We start from the raw sequence: 19856 nt of genomic DNA on the forward strand, positions 1-19856 counted from the left end.
CACAAAATATTTCCAAATTACATAGAATAAGGTAGAAAGTAACCAGACTAAAATAGTCATGTCAGATGGTTTACTTACGGAAGGAGAGACTCGCCTATGCAGCAAGTAGCAAGCTTCAGCTATAGAAGTATGAACTTATAAAGTTCTAAAGAAACTCGATACGAATGCATATGCCCTCCAACTCCCAAACTAGTTAGGCCAAATATCTTCGTCCTTCAATAACAATGATCTAAGTCTTACAAGGCAGACGGGCCTCTAAACTACTTCGTCAAAGGAGGGACTCATGTCCTTTGCAAGAGAGAGAAATGATGAGGACAACCATCCAAAAATGGAGGATCCGATCTAGGAAAATTCATACACTTGTTCACCGAATACTTGGGGTTGCATCTGAGGCCCGAGTTGATATTAGAGTGATATTCTATCTTGTTAAGTCTAACATTTTGAAAATTTGTTCAATGACTTGCATCAATAAACAATCTGTTTTAGAGTGTCACGATTTGATCTCCTATTTTCGTTATCTCTTTTGTGAAATAAGACCAATGTAATTATTTGATTAAGGATATGTTTTGCCACATTAGCAGATGTTTTTAGGGCTTCATTTTAACGAATAAGTATGTAGTTTCAATTTGTAAAAACTCATCATATTATTATCTTTTAAAAGGGTTATTCATCACCAAAAATTCTTATAATTCCTTGTTGAAAACTGAGTTTAAGATGAAAGCTTTCGCACTTTTTTCTTACCCTCATCTACAGTGATCCAAACGACACTCCATATCTAAAAGTAATCAATTATAATTTTATTAATTTATCAGTAACCATTCTTTTATATTTCTCTTACATATTCCTCTCATTTTATCCAAGTATAATTTGTAAAACTTCTATTGTTTGATATTGTTTTCGTCTTTTTTTTTTTCTTTAATTCCTGCATAGCATATACATGTTGAATTTTTTAAATGAGAAATTATTTGTTTTGTTATAAATCTTATTTAAATTGATGTGCTGTTGTTTTTGCAATGTAGGATAATCTTATAAAGGCTATTTACATGAAAATCATATCTGATTATAAAGTTACAATTAAATCATATTGCAAAAACTTAATTCTAAATATGTCATTATTTTCAATATATCATAAATAAAGTATGATTTTATATCTTAATTTATAAATTTTAGACTTTAATTCATATGTCCTAAACCCTAAAAGTATATCTTAAACCCCTAATTCATAAAAAGTAGTTCTTAAAATATATGAAAAACAATGATTTTCTTAATTTGATATTGTTTAAATTAGTATTTAACATAGTTGTAAATAATTTTTTAAATATGAATTTCTATCGTAAATTTCCCATCTTATAATCATGTCATGTATGTGCACAATCTATTTGTTATTTTTTCTCAATAAAATTAAAAAATATTGAGGCAACTATTTCTGCCACATAGGTACATTTGAAGATAAAGGACATCCATTTCACATCAGAATATTGCCCACCCTAAATTCTTGCGTAGTCTTGACGAGGAAAGTAATTCCCCTTCGTTGAGCTCCATTAAATTATTGGATATACTAGCTTAATACATCATTTGACTACTCAAATTGTCTAAAAAGCTTTATTGGCCCTGAACTTTTTAAATGTCCCAATAACTTCTTTAATTATTTGCATAAAATATTTAGTTAGTCCATTAAACTTGTATAAAATGTAATCAATTGATCGCTCGATTGCATAAGAATAAGTTAAATGTGGAAGATGTATTTTAACTCGACTCTAGACTCTAGAAATACATCAATTGATTATAAACTCTAGATTCTAAAAAATATATTGTACTATTAGCTTGGCGCGCAATAACATGGTACACCATATACTAAAATTTCATAGTTAATTAACTCGCTAGTTTGAGCGGTTATAGTCAATGCATGTACTTCTTGTAAGTACAAAAGAGGGAATCGAAATAACTTATCGGAATTAAAGCTGTGTCGTGGGCAGAACCACTGCGTTGAAAACGATTACGGCAGACTCTGGTGCAATCTGGAAGTCCGATCGTCAACCAAGGTTTACACAGCGAGCGTCGCACTAGTGCACTCTAGGGCGAAGCTTTGGAACAGCAAAATAATAATTGCCCAGAGAAGAAATCGTAATTGAGATGAAAATTGTAATTGGAAAGTTTTCTATGTTTCTGAACTCTGTAGAGTTCGTCTTTTATTTTCTGTAAAACGAATGTTGTAGTGGACAACGTTTTAGGAGAGAAAAACGTAATGGTTGAGTAAAATCAGGGATAGTGGAGATAGGATTTTAACTTGTTGAGAAATAGTAAAAAAGGTTTAAAATATTTAAGGGCCAAATAAAAATCGGGTCCAGTCCAGTCGGGCGTCGCGCGAACGAACGAGCGAGCGCGCGCGTGTGGTTTATTTTGTAAAACCTACTAAACACAATTTAATAACTCTTTTGGCCCAACCCAATATAAACTCTTCAACTATCTCAAAAGTTTCCCATGTGGGATACTTAAAGTCACAAAAGACAAACAAAGGCTAAAGAGCCATTTTACCAAAATCTCCAACAATCCCCCACAAATGGCTTTATAGCAAAACAGTTTTAAGAAAAATCTTTTCTGGGCAATAAGTTACAGATTTTAAAAACTTAAGCATCAATATCTTTCGATTGAATTGATACATAGTGATGTGAGGCAACATGTTATAGTTTTAGAAGTGAATTGCTTTTGAACTTCTACAACTCTAACTGAGACCCTCACAACACGTAAAGAAAACCTTTAAACGAAATTTTGCTGTTCCGCGATAATAACAATAGCGCTTTTAATGGCCATGCGCACACCTTGGATCTCATGAATGCTCTAGAAAGACAGCCCAATGTCTTTCATAGAAGGCGGCCCACCTTCACACACATGTAGGTGATCTCTATAAGAGACCATTAAGAGTTTCTCATAACTCAACCTCAAAAGGAGCATCCATCAAGTTCATATAAATGAACCACCACACCACGGGCTATGGATTATACACACACTATCACTAGTCATAGGAATGGGTAAAATATAGTGTATAAAAAGATAGTATGGTTTCGTTTGACCACGTATGGTATCCACCATATTTTCTTTAATCAGTGGGCTTTAGGCCCATTCCCCTCGACGTTTCTAGAACCATTCTTCTAGGTAACCCTTTGGTGAACGGATCAGCTAGATTCTTCTCTGATCTCACAAAATCTAAGGCAATTACCCCATGTTTCAAGAGTTGTCTTAATGCACTATGTCTAATGCGAATGTGTCTTTTCTTTCCGTTGTAGACACTGTTTTTTGCAGTACCCATGGCTGCCTGTGAATCACAATGAAGTGAGATAGGTGCATTAGATCTCCCCCACAATGGGACATCTGCCAATAAACTTCTCAACCAATCTGCTTCTTGACTAGCTAGTTCTAGTGCTATAAATTCTGATTCCATGGTTGAGCGTGCAATACATGTTTGTTTACATGATCTCCAAGAGACGGCACCACCACCCAAAACGAAAACATAACCATTAGTGGAACACACCAAATCATTTTTGGATGACCAGTTTGCATCACTATATCCTTCTAAAACAGAAGGAAATTTATTAAAATGCAAATTAAAGTTCATGGTACCTCTCAAGTATTTAAGTAAACGACGAAGTGCATTCCAATGTTCATCATTTGGATTGTGAGTATATCTACTCAATCTATTTACAGCATATGCAATGTCAGGTCTAGTATGAGTCATTAAGAACATAACACTCCCAATAATCTTAGCATATTCTTCTTGTGAGACACTATGTCCTTTATTTTTAGTAAGACATATGCTAGGATCATAAGGTGTTCTAGCTGGCACTACATCAAAGCTATCAAACTTTTTCAATAACTTCTCAACATAATGTGATTGTCCTAAAGAAAAGCCATTTTCAGTTTTTGTAATTTTGACACCAAGAATTACATCAGCTTTTCCCATGTCTTTCATGTCAAATTGTGATGATAAGAAGGCTTTGGTGTTATTTACTGCTTCTAAATTAGTGCCTAAGATAAGCATATCATCCACATAAAGACATACAATCACATAATTTGATCCAAATGATTTAGAATAAACGCATGTATCTGATCCATTAACTACGTACCCATCAGAAAGTAAAGTGGAGTTAAACTTTTCATACCATTGTTTGGGTGCCTGTTTCAGGCCGTACAATGACTTCCTCAGTTTGCATACCTTATCTTCCTGACCGAGTACAACATTTCCCTCAGGCTGTTGCACATAGATTTCTTCTTCTAAATCACCATTTAGAAAATCTGTTTTTACATCCATCTGATGTACCAACAAATTATGTATTGCTGCAATTGCAATTAAGATTCTAATAGTAGAAATTTTAGTAACAGGAGAGTAAGTATCAAAATAATCAATTCCTTTCTTTTGACTATAGCCCACGGCAACTAATCTAGCTTTGAACTTTTCAATGGATCCATCAGGTCTTCTTTTCCTTTTGAAGATCCATTTAAGTTTTATAGTTTTGGACCCTTTAGGCAAGGAGACTAGATCTCAAGTGTGATTGACCATAATAGAGTCTAATTCATTTTTTATAGCCTCTTTCCAAAAATTAGCATCTACAGAGGTCATGGCCTCGTTATATGTCTTAGGATCTTCTTCTATTAGATAGGCAGACATAAAAGCATCATCTATTCTATCTGAATTTTCTAGCAGAAAAGAGGAAACAAAGTCGGGTCCAAAACTATTAGCTATTTTCCTTCTTTTACTTCTTCTAGGTTCATGTTCACATTCATCATGTTTTTCCAAGGAACTAGAAGCAAGAGAATCACTAACAGATATAGTATTAGAGGGACCAACATCATCCCTCACAATATTTTTCTTTAAAGGAAAAATATTTTCGAAGAATTCTGCATCTCTAGATTCACATATGCTATAGTCATTTAGTGCCATAAATCTAAAGGCAGCACTATTGGAAGCATATCTAATAAAAACACAATCAAAGGTTTTTGACACTATGTTGGGTTTCCTAAAAAATGGAAAAGCAACTTTGGCAAGACAACCCCAAACCCTCAAGAAATTTAAATTAGGCGAATACCCCTTCCAAAGCTCATAGGGAGTTTTGTTTAATTTTTTATGAGGAACTCTATTTAAAATGTAGCATGCAGACAAAACAGCTTCCCCCCACATATTATCAGGCATACCAGAACTAATCAACATGGCATTCATCATTTCCTTAAGCGTTCTATTTTTCCTTTCCGCTATACCGTTTTGTTGTGGTGTATATGGCGCACTAGTTTCATGTATAATGCCATTTTCCTCACAAAACGTTTTAAGAAAATTAGTTCCGTATTCTCCACCTCTATCAGATCTAAGCCTTTTTATTTTTCTATCTAGTTGATTTTCTACTTCCATTTTATATTTTAGAAACATACTTTCAGCCTCATCTTTTGATCTTAAAAGATATACTTTGGTGTATCTCGAAAAGTCATCAACAAAGGTCATATACCATCTTTTACCACCCCTACTAATGGAATTCTTAAAGTCAGCTAGATCAGAATGAATTAATTCAAGCAATTCAGTACTTCTCTTAGTAACAGATGGAAAAGGCTTTTTGGCAAATTTAGCTTCTACACAAATAGAACATTTTCTTTCATGCTCAGAATTGACAATATCAATAACATGCATATTTTTCAACCTTTTAATAGAAGCATAGTTCACATGTCCTAATCTACCATGCCAAACATCCAAAGACTCACATAAATAAACAAAACCAGAAGAACTTGCATTAATTCCAACAGAGTTAACATCAACAGTGTTCATGATAAAAAGCCCATCACCTAGATACCCTTTCCCTACAAAGGTCCCATTCTTAGTAAGAATCACCTTATCAGCCTCAAAAGTAATTTTTAAACCAGCCTTATTTAATAAACTACCAGAAATAAGATTCCTACGAAGTGAAGGCACATACAGAACATTATTCAATGATAAACTTTTTCCAGAAGTTAATTTGAGTAAGACTGTTCCTTTACCAACAACACCAGCAGTTGCGGTGTTACCCATGTAGACGCACTCTCCATCAGCAGCATTCTCAAAATGATGAAACAGCTCCCTGTTTGAACATAAGTGTCTGGTAGCTCCAGTATCCAGCACCCAATCAGTTTTGTTTTCCACCAAGTTCGACTCTACCACCACAGCAGCAATGATTTCATCGTTCTCCACCAAATTGGATTGTCCGGTAGGCTTTGTGTGAGCATTTTGATTTGAATTCTGTTGGTTCTTCCTTTGGAAACATTGAAATGCTCTGTGCCCGGGTTTTCCACACACAAAGCATTCAACCTTTCGCTTTTGAACCTTTCCATGCTTGAAAGACTTATTCTGTTTGAAACCTTTTTGGGACTTGTTTGCATGCCCTTTTGATCTGTCTTTTGGAATCACAGCAGATTCAACCACATTAGCATTAATAGAAACAGAAATAGAGGAAAGTTGCTTATCTTTCATTCTGTTTGCTTCTTCAGTTCGCATATGACTAACAAGCTCCTGCAGGCTGAAATCTTTCTTTTTGTGCTTCAGGTGGTTTCTGAAGTCACTCTAGGAAGGAGGGAACTTCTCCAGCAGAACATTAGCTTGAAGCATATCGCACATATTCATCCCTTCACTGAGAACTTCAGCAACAAGGTTCTCATATTCGTGAATTTGATCAATAATTGGTTTCTGATCAACCATCTGATAATGTAACCACCTGCCAACAACATATTTTCTTTTTCCAGCATCATCAGACCCATATTTATCTTTTAGAGAAACCCAGATTTCTTTCGCAGACTTTTTGTTGACAAATATATCGAACAGTGGGTTCGACATATGATTAAGGAGATGTCCTCTGACAGTTTTGTTATCTTTTTCATATTTAGCAGACTGATTATCGTATTGTTGAACGATAAGTGACATAGCAGGACCGTTTGGGTCGACAGGGGGATCAGACAGGACGACATAATCAAGGTCTAATTGTTCAAAAAATATAAGCATTTTCTGAGACCATCTTTTGTAGTTCACACCGTCTAAGGGCTCTAATTTTGAGAGATCGGGAATATTTTTTGAGATTAGAGCAGACATGATGACGGACAGAAATAATCGTTTTCAAATTGTAAGTACAAAAGAGGGAATCGAAATAACTTATCGGAATTAAAAGCTGTGTCGTGGGCAGAACCACTGCGTTGAAAACGATTACGGCAGACTCTGGTGCAATCTGGAAGTCCGATCGTCAACCAAGGTTTACACAGCGAGCGTCGCACTAGTGCACTCTAGGGCGAAGCTTTGGAACAGCAAAATAATAATTGCCCAGAGAAGAAATCGTAATTGAGATGAAAATTGTAATTGGAAAGTTTTCTATGTTTCTGAACTCTGTAGAGTTCGTCTTTTATTTTCTGTAAAACGAACGTTGTAGTGGACAACGTTTTAGGAGAGAAAAACGTAATGGTTGAGTAAAATCAGGGATAGTGGAGATAGGATTTTAACTTGTTGAGAAATAGTCAAAAAGGTTTAAAATATTTAAGGGCCAAATAAAAATCGGGCCCAGTCCAGTCGGGACGGGCGGGCGTCGCGCGAACGAGCGAGCGAGCGCGTGTGGTTTATTTTGTAAAACCTACTAAACACAATTTAATAACTCTTTTGGCCCAACCCAATATAAACTCTTCAACTATCTCAAAAGTTTGCCATGTGGGATACTTAAAGTCACAAAAGACAAACAAAGGCTAAAGAGCCATTTTACCAAAATCTCCAACACTTCTAACCTCAACCGGACTAAAAATAGGGATTGGTTCCGGTTGAATAACGTTGACCTAGCCCGTCCAGTCTAGTAAACATATATTGATAAATATATGTGGGAGAGATAATAAAAGTATGGGTATGAAAAATATAAATATATTGAAAAGGATATAGGTAGGATAAAGAGGAATAATATGTAATATTGTATATAAATACACCTTAGCTAGCTTAAGGTAAAGGAAAGAGAGAGAAAAAGAGTAGGAAATAAAAATGCCAATAGAGAGTCACCAAGGATATGTAACGAGTAATAAAAAGGGCGGAACAGCGGTTCCATACACTAAACAAGAATTGCGAGACATGGTCAAGCAGTGCGACACAGAGAATGATGGTATGTATAGCAAGGATGAGGTCAAGATTTTTTTCAAAAAATTGGGTTCTCGATTTCCTCCTTATAGAGTTAGTCGAGCTTTTAAATTTGCTGATACTGATAAAAGTGGTTCTATTAGCCACCAAGAATTGTATCGTCTTATCGATTATGTTTTCGATTGCAATTATAAACGGAGCTAGTAGCTACTTCATTAAGTGGCCGTTTGTTTTTTATAACTTCTTTTGTTTTTTCACAACAGAAGTATTTAGTTAGAATCAAGGAAGAGGCTGATGATTGTTATTTAGAAGGAAAATCCAGCTTACTTCTATTTGGAACTAACAATATCAAATAGTAAATGATTGTTATGTTCTTTGTATATGTTCTCTATATATATATTATACAGATTAGCTTTCTGAAATTGTCCATAGATTGATTCACTAAACTTTGTTACTGTCTAACCAGCTCTCTAAATTTGTTTATTTCGTATCACCAGCTTCTTAAACTTGTCTACAAAAATAGAATAGGTTCCTGCATTTTGCAAATATCTTAAAAACTTCATGAACTTGCTCATTCCGTAACAACTAAATACAAAAACCATAATGCTAACTCTCGATCCTTATGCGTTCGATCTCTCAAACATGCAATACTAACTCTTATAATATGTTGAAAGGTATGAGAAGAGAAAAAAATTACCTCTCGAATAGATGAAAATGTATTTTTAGAATTTAGGTTTGATAAATTTTTGTATTTAGTTGTTACGGAATAAGCAAGTTTAGGGAGCTGGTGAGAGACACTCGTAAAGTTCAAGAAACTAATCTAAGTTTATGGACAAGTTTAGAAAGTTGGTGATAGAAAATAAATAAGTTTAGAGAGCTGGTGAAATATAAATCGAGGGATTGATGATGTATTAGACCTACTATATACATGTAGTTTTTCTTTGTGCAATCATTAAAAATGTGCTAAGAAGGCAACCGTAATAATCTACCCTTCCGGCCTTCAAAATTATATGTATGTGCATATTTATATTTATATTACTTTCACGTTTCTGTATTACTGAGCTATAGATTTTTATTTATTGAGTTGATTTAGTTCTTAGGTCCCGTTTATTTATATAAAAATATCATGATTTTGGAAAATACTGGGTAAAAAAAAAAATTTTAAGTTGAAAAATAAACTGGTATTTCGCTACCATACAAAAAAAACAAACAAAATGATAGATGACTACTCTTTTAAAACATAATAAGGAAAGGTTGAAAAACTTAAAAAAATGTTTCTCTTTTTAAAAAGTAAAATACTTTCATCACTTTTTCATATATTTTATTGTTGACTAATTTAAAAATTTTTATTGACTTATTTTCCTAAATAACAAATGCCGAAAAATCAAAAAAATATTTACCTGCACAATATTTAATGAGGCTTAATTAGTTATGTAATTGATGTTCATATACAACATAAGAGCAAGCTCATTCCGGGGCTTGGGGAAGAGAGTCAGTTGCCCTTTTAAAGGAAGGAAAGCACAAAGTAGCAAAGTCTAGTTAACCTTTAAAAGAGAAATAGAAATTATAAGATGCAGTTAGCGAGTAGCTAAGTAGTTTAATGTGGAATCAGAATCAGAATGTTTATTTATTTATTTTTGTTTGGTTTAATCCGGAATCGAAATTGAATTACTTTTAGAAGTGTTTGGTTCGAATTTTAGAATCGGAATCAGAATACGATAAAATTAAAATTAATTAGATAATACTCCATCCGTTTCATATTACATGACTTTTGAGAGAATTATACAGAAATTAAGGATATTAGAAAAAAGACATTGTTGCCCCTTATTTATTAGTTCTAATATTTATTTATTCTATAATAAGTCCATTATGCTAATTAATTTTCGTAAACCCGCGTTTTATAGCAGAAAAAATAATGACTTAACGTGTACTGATCATATAAAATGACATTTAATATGAAACAAAATAAAATCTCTAGAAAGACATGTAATATGAAACGGAGGTAGTAATATATTTAACAAAGTAAATAAAAAATAAAAACCATTTTTTAAAAGAAAATTAAAAACCATTAATAATAATAATTATAAACCTGAACAACAAAATATAATTCATACTATACAACAAAGTTTTCATTTCATTCATTTTGTCCTAAGGAAAAAAATAACAAATCTTCATTCAAATGCAATTCTTTTTTAGGGGATGTTTGTTTCAGCTTTTTCGGATGAGTTTTTACCGTTTCATTCTAAACCACAGAAAATATTGTGTTTGTTAGATTTATATAACCGCAGTATTTAACAGTTTCTCTGGAAACTGCATCATTTTGGAGTTTTTCACGAAAAACTCTTTTTAGAGTTTACTCTTTTTAGAGTTTTTCGTGAACAGTTGTTTGTAGTTATTTGTTTTGGCAAAATTATATTTCTTATTTCCACAAAATATGTTTCTTCTTTAATATTATTTATATTTTTATAACATAATTACCGGAATAATAAGGTTTTGTTGCGTTCAATAAATTTTTTATTTTTTATTTAGATTATTTTTATTAATTTGTTACATTTTTTTTATTCTAAAATGCGATAAAGTGCAAAAATAAATCTAATGTTTATAGCTGGGAACAATTTTACCCTTGTATCTAAAATGTTGCAACTATACCTCCTATAAAGTTGGCAGCCAAGAGCAATTTATTTCTAACATTGACAAGTTTTGTCAATTTGAGAAATAATTTATCAAACTGTATTCTTAGTCATTAATCTTGTTATCTACACTTCACATGTGCATCGTTTTATCATAATTAATAACAGATCAAAAATATTATATCGTCATTTTATCTACACGTCATTTTATGATTATACGTGAAAAAAATTAAAAAAATATATTATCTTTTGTATGAGTTTGACAAAAAAAAAATTAAATATTTCGCCGAATTTATATAAATATTAATTTTCAATTTTAGTATTAAATCACAAAAAATATGAAATCTTTTTCTAGAAATAACTGATATGCAATTGGTGTAGAATAAGAAATAAAACATCTGTGTTTTATAATAATGTATGAAATTAACCTAACTTGCTAATGTTATGGGTAAAATTGCTATAGCCTACCAATGTTAGGAGTAAAATTGCACAATTTTAAACGTTAAAAGTAAAATTGCTCCTGACTGTAAACGTTATGACATTTTTGCACCTTATCCCTTTTATAATTTATTTGTTGATTAATTTAAAATATGTCCACATTATACCTCTTAAATACTAACAACAACAGTTTAACATAATTTTTATCAAACACTAATAATTAAACAGCTAACAGTAACAACAAACAGCTTACTGCAGTAACAACAACAATTACCTAACAGTTGAACCAAACATTGCCCTTAATCGGTATTGTTTCATCATACCCTACCGCAAGAGCAATAATGCCTCCATGGTTGCTAAGTTATTTTTCAGAGAGATTGTTAGACTGCACGAGGTTCCGAAAAATATTGTTTCTGATAGAGTTACCAAGTTCCTGAGTGATGAGGACATCTCTACTACTAAGGTCACAAAGGGAGATGAGGAGAAGAAGGGGGCAAAATTTAGGTGGCACGCCGAGCCACATTTCACACGTTTAGGGTTGTAATCGTGTCGAGTCAAGCCGAACTTTGGTCTTCTTAAGCTCGGCTCGTTATAAAATTAACGAGTTCGAGTCCGAGCTGAGCTTTGGCTTGCTCAAGCTCGGCTCAGCTTATTAGAAAATAAACGAGTTCAAGCCGAGCTTCGAGCTTATTTCGAGCCCAAAATCCTCTTTTAACTTGGTTCGTTAAAAAAAATTATGTGATCACTCAAGCCAAATTTGCATACAACTCAGCCATGAGCTCCACTACGGGAAATTCACCTTTCAGGATAGTATATACTAAGGTTCCAAATCTCCCACTTGACTTGGGAAACATTCCGAAACGGGGAAAGAAAGAGTATTCACACAACACTTAGCCAATGACTACTACCAAATGCACCAAATGGTACAATAAAGTATTGAGGAGAAGAATAGTAAAGTTAAGGCTAAGGTGGAAGAACATCGAAAGGATGTATAATTTGGGGTAGGGGACAAGGTGATGGTTTATTTGAGCAAGGAGAGGCTCGTGCATCCCCCAAGTAGCAAGCTAAGACCGAGGAAGTATGGACCTTATAAGGTGGTCAAGAAGATTAATGCAATGTGTATCATATCGCTCTCCCCAATTGGTTTGGGAAAATCTCACCTTCTTTTAATGTGCATGATTTAAGCTTATGGAAACCAGAGGGTTTGCTTCCTACTGATAGGGGTATTTTACCCCTATATTTTAGCGTGATTTACGGATTAATTTTAGAAGAAATAAATAAGTTTAATTACAAAAATAGAGTGTTTTGAATAAAATAACGAAATAATAATAAATTCCGTATTTGCGGATAAATTTCCTTGTTTTTGATATATTTAGGAAATAAAAACATCAAGCTAACTCGGCCCCAAGATTTGTATTTCAGGTACGAACAAGGAGTGAAAATCCACTCAAACACGTGAGGCGCATCATCCCATACGCGGGGCATGAAACATAAAGTCAGAAATGATTGTCCTATCCACAGATGCCGCGTGGTATCGAGTCAGCATACGCGAGGCGTACGCCAACTTACGCGAGGCGTATAAACATATGTCAGAAATGATTGCCTAATCCTGAAAGTCAGACTGCATTGTCTCCTGAGTCAACGATCCATACGCGAGGCGTACCACCTTGCACGCGGGGCGTGTAAGGGAGTTTGTCAATACAAAAGTTCAGAGACTCATTTACGCAGGGCGTGCCTCAAGCTACGCACGGCGTAAAAGGCGCAATTCAAGCAATAAAATCTTAGAGACTCAAACACGCGAGGCGTATCCCAATCAACGCGGGGCGTGTTTGAGACAACAAGATCCGAATTGGTCCACATGCAGGAGATTTCTGACGGAATGGGCATACACGCAGGGCGTACACTACCATACGCGGGGCGTATCATGGGATTTCTGCACAAAATAATGTTCCTCCATGCTTGCACCTTGTGGAATCACAATCTTGCCCCTAGCTTGATCTATAAATAAGAGTGTCTAAGCACTCATTAGATACCATATTATAGAGAGAGCAAAAACTATACTTCACTACAAGAAAATTGATTTTTGGCAACGGAGCATGTTGTTGCGAATAATATATTTCGCAACAACAACGCATGTTTTGCAACGACTTTCAGTTGTGGAGAAACATTCCATTACTAAAAGTTTATGCAACGACATTCCATTGTTGCAAAAAATATATATTTACCAACAACACATGGTGTTGCAATACGTTTATTGTTGCAAAATATGAACTATATGTTAGAAAATACAATTTATCTTGTGCAACAACATTTGTCGTTGGTATAGATATTTTCCATTTCGCAACAAGTTGGGACGTTGCTGTTTGTTTAGACTTATCGAAACAACATTTCATGTTGCTGTATATTTTGCATTTTTGCAACAACTAATATCGTAGCTATATATATTTCTTAATGCAACAATTCTTGACGTTGCTATAAATGTGATTTTTTTGAAACAACTCTTGTTGTTGCTATACATTTTGAAGTTTTGCAACACCAGTGGTCATTACTAATGCTATATTAATCGTAACAATTGTTATGTTACTAAAATTATTTTTCTGCATCAGCTACAATATTTTATTTATAATGAGGTTCCATTTCATAGTAAGCATGTATATATTTTATTTATCCTTTTCCACACAAAAGCAGCAGAAGAAAACTTACTCCAGAAAAATCAAGCTCATACATCCTAAAACCAACAAGAATACTAAAGGAACATCTGACAGTGTACTTAAGAACCTGATGTTCATTCAAAAATAAAAAATGAGTGAAACAAGATAACCTTATAGGTTTTAAATGAAATATTTTTTGATATTGACAGTATTTAAGCGTACATCAAATGTGTTGAAGCAAAGAAAAACAAGGCCTGATCTAGCCTCGTAACATTATGCCACAGACAGGTGAAGCCAAGAACAATCTGAAAAGTCGAAGCTACAACCAGTGAACCTTGGATTGCACCGCATTATCCATTTAAATATCTGCACGGGCACAAAAAATTATCAGTTTCTATTTACTCATACTAGTGTAAACGTAATATTCATAAAAATGATGAGCCATGTGGTATGATTCTTCTTTTTTCTCATTTGAAGCAAGCCACTGAAATGTTATCTGCTATATAATCTTTTAAGCATTAGTTTATAGCTAACAATTACATTAGTTTACTAGATAATTTTAATATTGAAAAAAGACAAGATAGATCATTAAACCTCAACAAGTTCCAGATTATTATCACTGAACCGATCGGCAAGGATGATTATGATTAAACAACCGATCGGCAAGGATGACTGAAATTGTAGTAATGACATGTGTATTCACCATCCAATAACACCAGGCAACCGAGTCCCAAATAGAATGTATCCCAGTGCTTAGTAGATATCAAAAAGTTCTAAACTCAATATCATCCACAATGTTCCATCCAGTAGAGCAATTCCCAACACTATCACATAGATGCAATTTTGAGCCCAAATCAATTGCCCCATCAGAATTTAAACTGTCTACATCAACATTGATAGTTGATAATATATTCTTAAACATACCAGATGACTCAATAGCATGAACTAATTGAATGTACTCATCAAGGTTGTTCCCATATGTTCTTGAAAGTTCAAAGTATGGAAGCAGTGAATCCTTTATGAGAAATACAGGATCAGAAAAAGATAATAAATCCATTAACCACTTTTCAGCATGATTGGGGAAGTTAGGCAAAATAACATGGATTCAAGAGGGGTGGTCATTATTCTTAATTTCTCTAACCCACGATAACAGAACCATAGAAGAAACCTGATAAAACAGAATAATTATTTTGAGAGCGAGAAAGAGTTTCCATTGTTACTATAATAAAAGACTTTTTTTTTTTAAACAAAAAGAAGAAAAAGCTACCTGCCGCTGGACACCAGATAAAGAGATAAGAGCATCCCATAGTGGATCTATTACAAATAATAAAGAATCCCCCTGAAATTCTGAAGCAAATATACCAAGTGTTGATGCAGTTACTCGAGTGTTAGTGACTGAATTTTCAACATCAGTTCCAGCAATGAAACTGTGCTAGCAGAAGTATCCCCATTTCTCTCCTGAAGAATAGTTTCTTTCCCAAAATCTAAGCCAATGCCTCCTCAAGACTCATTCTCAAGTTTCACAGCCCTCATCTTAGCAGCAGCTCTGAAATGAGATTTTCAAGGTGAAGCCACAAGCCAAAACATCTTTAACGAACCTAGTGGTGAACCATATGGAGTAGTTGCAAGTTCAATCCGAGAAGACATATAATCCACAGCAGCTTCCAAGTCCTCCACAGGGCACTAAAATGGCAAAAAACAAAAAAAACAAATAAATGTTCAGTCACATTCAAACTTGAGATAATCAAGCAGATTGTCGAACCTGTCCTACATAACATCAGGTGAATACCCTGGTCGTCCTTATATATTAAATAAATTGATGCCTCGACAAATATATATTACTTAGAAACAAGAAGAGCTATATATTCCCTAGGAAGAAACAACAAATCAAAATCTTTTTTTTATGTCCTACTCAGTTTCTAGATCGAGCTGCCAATACTGAAATTAAATACTTAAATCCCAAAATTAATACAGTGTTAGCAATGTAAGGGTGTCCACTTATAGAATTTTGGTTCCTCATGCAAAAGAGAGATAATGTACGATTGTTTACTTCCATAACTAAAGAATTAATGATTAGGAAAAAAAAAAGAATGAATGAAAGGATGAAAAATTGAGCAACTTTAACTATCTGCTTGCTTGCTTTTGAGTTATTAATTAAATTTTAGAGTTGCAGCATCTATCCCAATACCTTTTAACAAGATAGAAGTTGAGTAATTATGAAAAAGAGAAATATTATCACCATACCTTTAACTCTTATTTTTCATCTTCACTTTAATGAAAAAAAAAGGAACAATATAGCTCCTCTTTTTGAACCTCATCTGTTGAACTCTTGCAATTAGCCGCAAATCACCAGTCTACTATGCAACTTTGAAACCTTTATAAATGGTTACAAGTTCAGCTAATTCCATTTACCATTAACTATATATAATATGGACATGAAATGAGAACAAATCCCTCACAATCAAGGATGATAAAACAAATGTCATTGTGCAAACCACTGCTAAATTACACGACAGGAAACAAAAAATCCCTAATTTATAAATACCCAATCCATAGTAAAAAAAACTCAAATTAACTAACCTCAAACTCATCGATATAATGCAGGAGCAACCAGACTTCAATCAGACACCGAAGATGCAACGGTAGCTAAGAGAACAACATGGTTCTGAAAAAAATCCTTATCTGACATTCAAATTAACGAAAATGAACAAGGAAAGAAAAAACTGAGACGATTTCTTAATTCCATCCTCCGATTTTCCTTTAAGTAGATTGGGGGACAGATATAGATAGAGAGAAAGACGCGATTGGGAGTTTATTAGAGGGAGAGAAAGAGGCGGTGAATAGTATCACATAGAGAGACGGGAACAATTAAACCTTTTTTTTAAATTTTTGTTTTAGTTAGGTTTTGTTGGGGGGAATTATTTTGTGTTTGGGCACAACTTTTTGGTTCCAAATTTTTGGAGGGAAACGAAAATATATTTTTTTCAACAAAAGTCTTGTTGCAAAAGTCTTTAGCAATTTGAATTATTTATAATCAGCTATTATCAATTATATTATAAAACATAAATATAAGAGTTAAGATGCAAAAATACCTCTAACATTAAACAATTTTACCATTAACATCTAAAATGGTTCAATTTTACCCCTAGCGTTGGTAGCCAAGAGCAATTTTACCCATAACGGTGATAATTTGGATCAATTTCAGACAATATTATAAGACACGGATATTTAGTTGTTATACATGTTTTAATTTTACAGTAACAAACTATTATTGCAAAACGTAATTGTTTGAGAAAATGAAAAAATATTTTTGCAACAGCACTTTTTTTGCAAATATTATAGTATTGTGCAACAAAACTATTGTTGCAAAATTAAAATTGTTTCTGCTACAAGATTGTTGTTGCAGCAATTATTATTTCACAATATAAAATATAATTTTTAACTAAATCATAATTATTATTAACATTTAGCATATAAATAATATATATATATTATATATTTTTGCCATTCGTTTCCAATTATTTATAGATTAATTTTTAATTTTTATTTATATTTAAAGTTTAAATATTATCTAACAATGTATTAATATTAAAAAATAAAATAACAAATATGCTTTTTAATATTTTGTAATTCAATTTAAATTATATAGTTTATTAAATATATTATATTATTTTAAATATTTTTTTTAGGCAATATTATTTTAAATATTTAATTTATATTATACTAAAAAACATGTATTTATTTTATTTTTTGATGAGTTTAATTATTTTCTTTTGCAACGACCTTTATTGTTGTCAAAATATTTAATTTTTACGAAACAATTTTATGTTGTTGCCATAACTTCTTTCATTACAGCAACAACATAGAGTTCTTGCTGTAAATGCTTTTATATATAGTAACAATGCATCGTCGTTGCTATTAATGCTTTCGTTTATAGCAATAACTTGCAGTCGTTGCTGTAAATAGTTTCATCTAAAGTAACAATATGTACTTATTGCTAAACATATTTTCATTTATAGCAACGAAGCAATTGTTGCTAAAGTTGTTAATTTTTTTTCACAAAGGCCACCCACCGATTTTTTTTAAATGAGAAGGGGAAGAAATATATAGCAACAATCTTTGGTAACGAAACAAAAAATTTCGTTGCTAAAGTTCGTAATTGGCAACAACGTTTTCCTTTGTTGCCAAAGAGCAATTTTCTTGTAGTGCTTGTTTGAGTGTTTAGATTTGTTTTTAGGCTTTGTGTAACTAAACTCTTCCATCTCAATAGCTTGTCCGTTGCTCCCGACATTTCATCAAAGTCCCGCTCCATCTCCGCACACCAAGCTCGAGAGCTCCACCATTCAAGTCCTTAAAGACGGCTTTTGAGTCCGGTTAGCTAGTTCCGAGGGTGGATTCTTCCCTTTACACTTGCTAATTAGCTTGATCTCATCCTATGTACTAGGCTTGTTTGTAATCCATATTTATACTTTCCATATTTATAACTTATGATTCATAATCTTCTTTTCTATATATGTGTTGATGTTTGTTACTTGTTTTGATATTTATAATTGATTGTTGTGTAGGAGAACGCGACTACCGACGCCATTCGGGCTATTTTTAGGGATTCATATAGGTGTTGCCTTAGCGGAAGTGACAAACCGGAAACCGTAGGAATTGACAAGTCACGGAACTTACGGGCCCTAATTTCTGATCCCAAGCATTAGACACGCCTTGACTAGGAACCACGTAGTCTAAGTACTTCACGGGTCGGTTACTCTACACGTAGTCGTCTTTGCAAGAGCAAACCATTAACCGTATAAACATTAGAAGTCATTATTTATCATAATTATAACTTATCGCATCCATCTCGCTTCATAGAGTTTCATTACATAAATTCGCCTCACACGTAGTTAGGAGTAGTTTATAGTTGGTTACCACATCAACCCCAAAGTATTCACCGCTTAAATAACGTATAAAACCGAGTCGTTTAATACTTGCAGTTATAAATCCCGTGGATTCGATACCCGGTCTTAACCGGATTATTACTTGATACGACGGGGTACACTTGCCCCTAGGTAGTGACATCTAGTAGATATAAAGCACTTAGAAAGACCACATCCATAGTCATAGCGCAATCATCGTAATATACATTTCGTCATTAAAAAGAACACTACTAGGTGACACACGCCATCAAGTTTTTGGCGCCGTTGCTGGGGATTTATAACATCTTGCAATATTAGACAAAAACGTTTTATTGTTAGTTTAAGCATTCTTTTTGTATAAATTGTTTATATATACTTTTACTAACATCATTCTTTCTTGTTGATATTATATTTTATTTCACTTATTTTATGCATACCCAATCTCGGAGTGATTCTCTTATTCTTATTGATCTCGAAATTGAACGTACTCTTTGTAGGATTCGAAAAGAGGAGATGGCAAACCCCAACGCTGAGGTCAACCAACCCGAAGGAAACCAAAGGCCACACGTGAACAACATTCGCGGGGGCAACGACACACGTTCGATGATGGAGATCCTTGCTCCGCACCGTCCCCAAAACCGTAACGGAATTGTCGCCCCCACAATACCGGCCAACACGTACGAGATAAAGACCGGCATGATCCAGCTGATCCAACAATACGGTCAATTCGGAGGGAAACTCCACGAGAACCCTAACGAACATCTCGATAAATTCCTTATGTGTGCCGACACCTCTCGGCAAAATGGTGTTCCCGTTGAGGCTGTTAGACTAAAGCTGTTTCCTTTTTCTTTGACAGGGCAAGCGTTGGAATGGCTGCACTCTTTGGAGGCGGGATCCATCACGTCATGGGAGGAGCTCGAGAAGGAGTTCCTTTCCTACTATTTTCCGTCGTCCAAAACAGTCAAATTACGAACCGATATCACGTCCTTTAGGCAGTTGGAATGCGAGGCCCTTCATGCAGCTTGGGCTAGGTTCCGAAAGTTGCTCCGAAACTGCCCCCACCATGATATCCCGAAGCACGATTTGGTAAGCACTTTTTACCACGGGTTAACCCCCACTAACC

Source organism: Euphorbia lathyris, chromosome 7 (assembly GCF_963576675.1).
Source record: "Euphorbia lathyris chromosome 7, ddEupLath1.1, whole genome shotgun sequence".
Taxonomy (NCBI): Eukaryota; Viridiplantae; Streptophyta; class Magnoliopsida; order Malpighiales; family Euphorbiaceae; genus Euphorbia; species Euphorbia lathyris.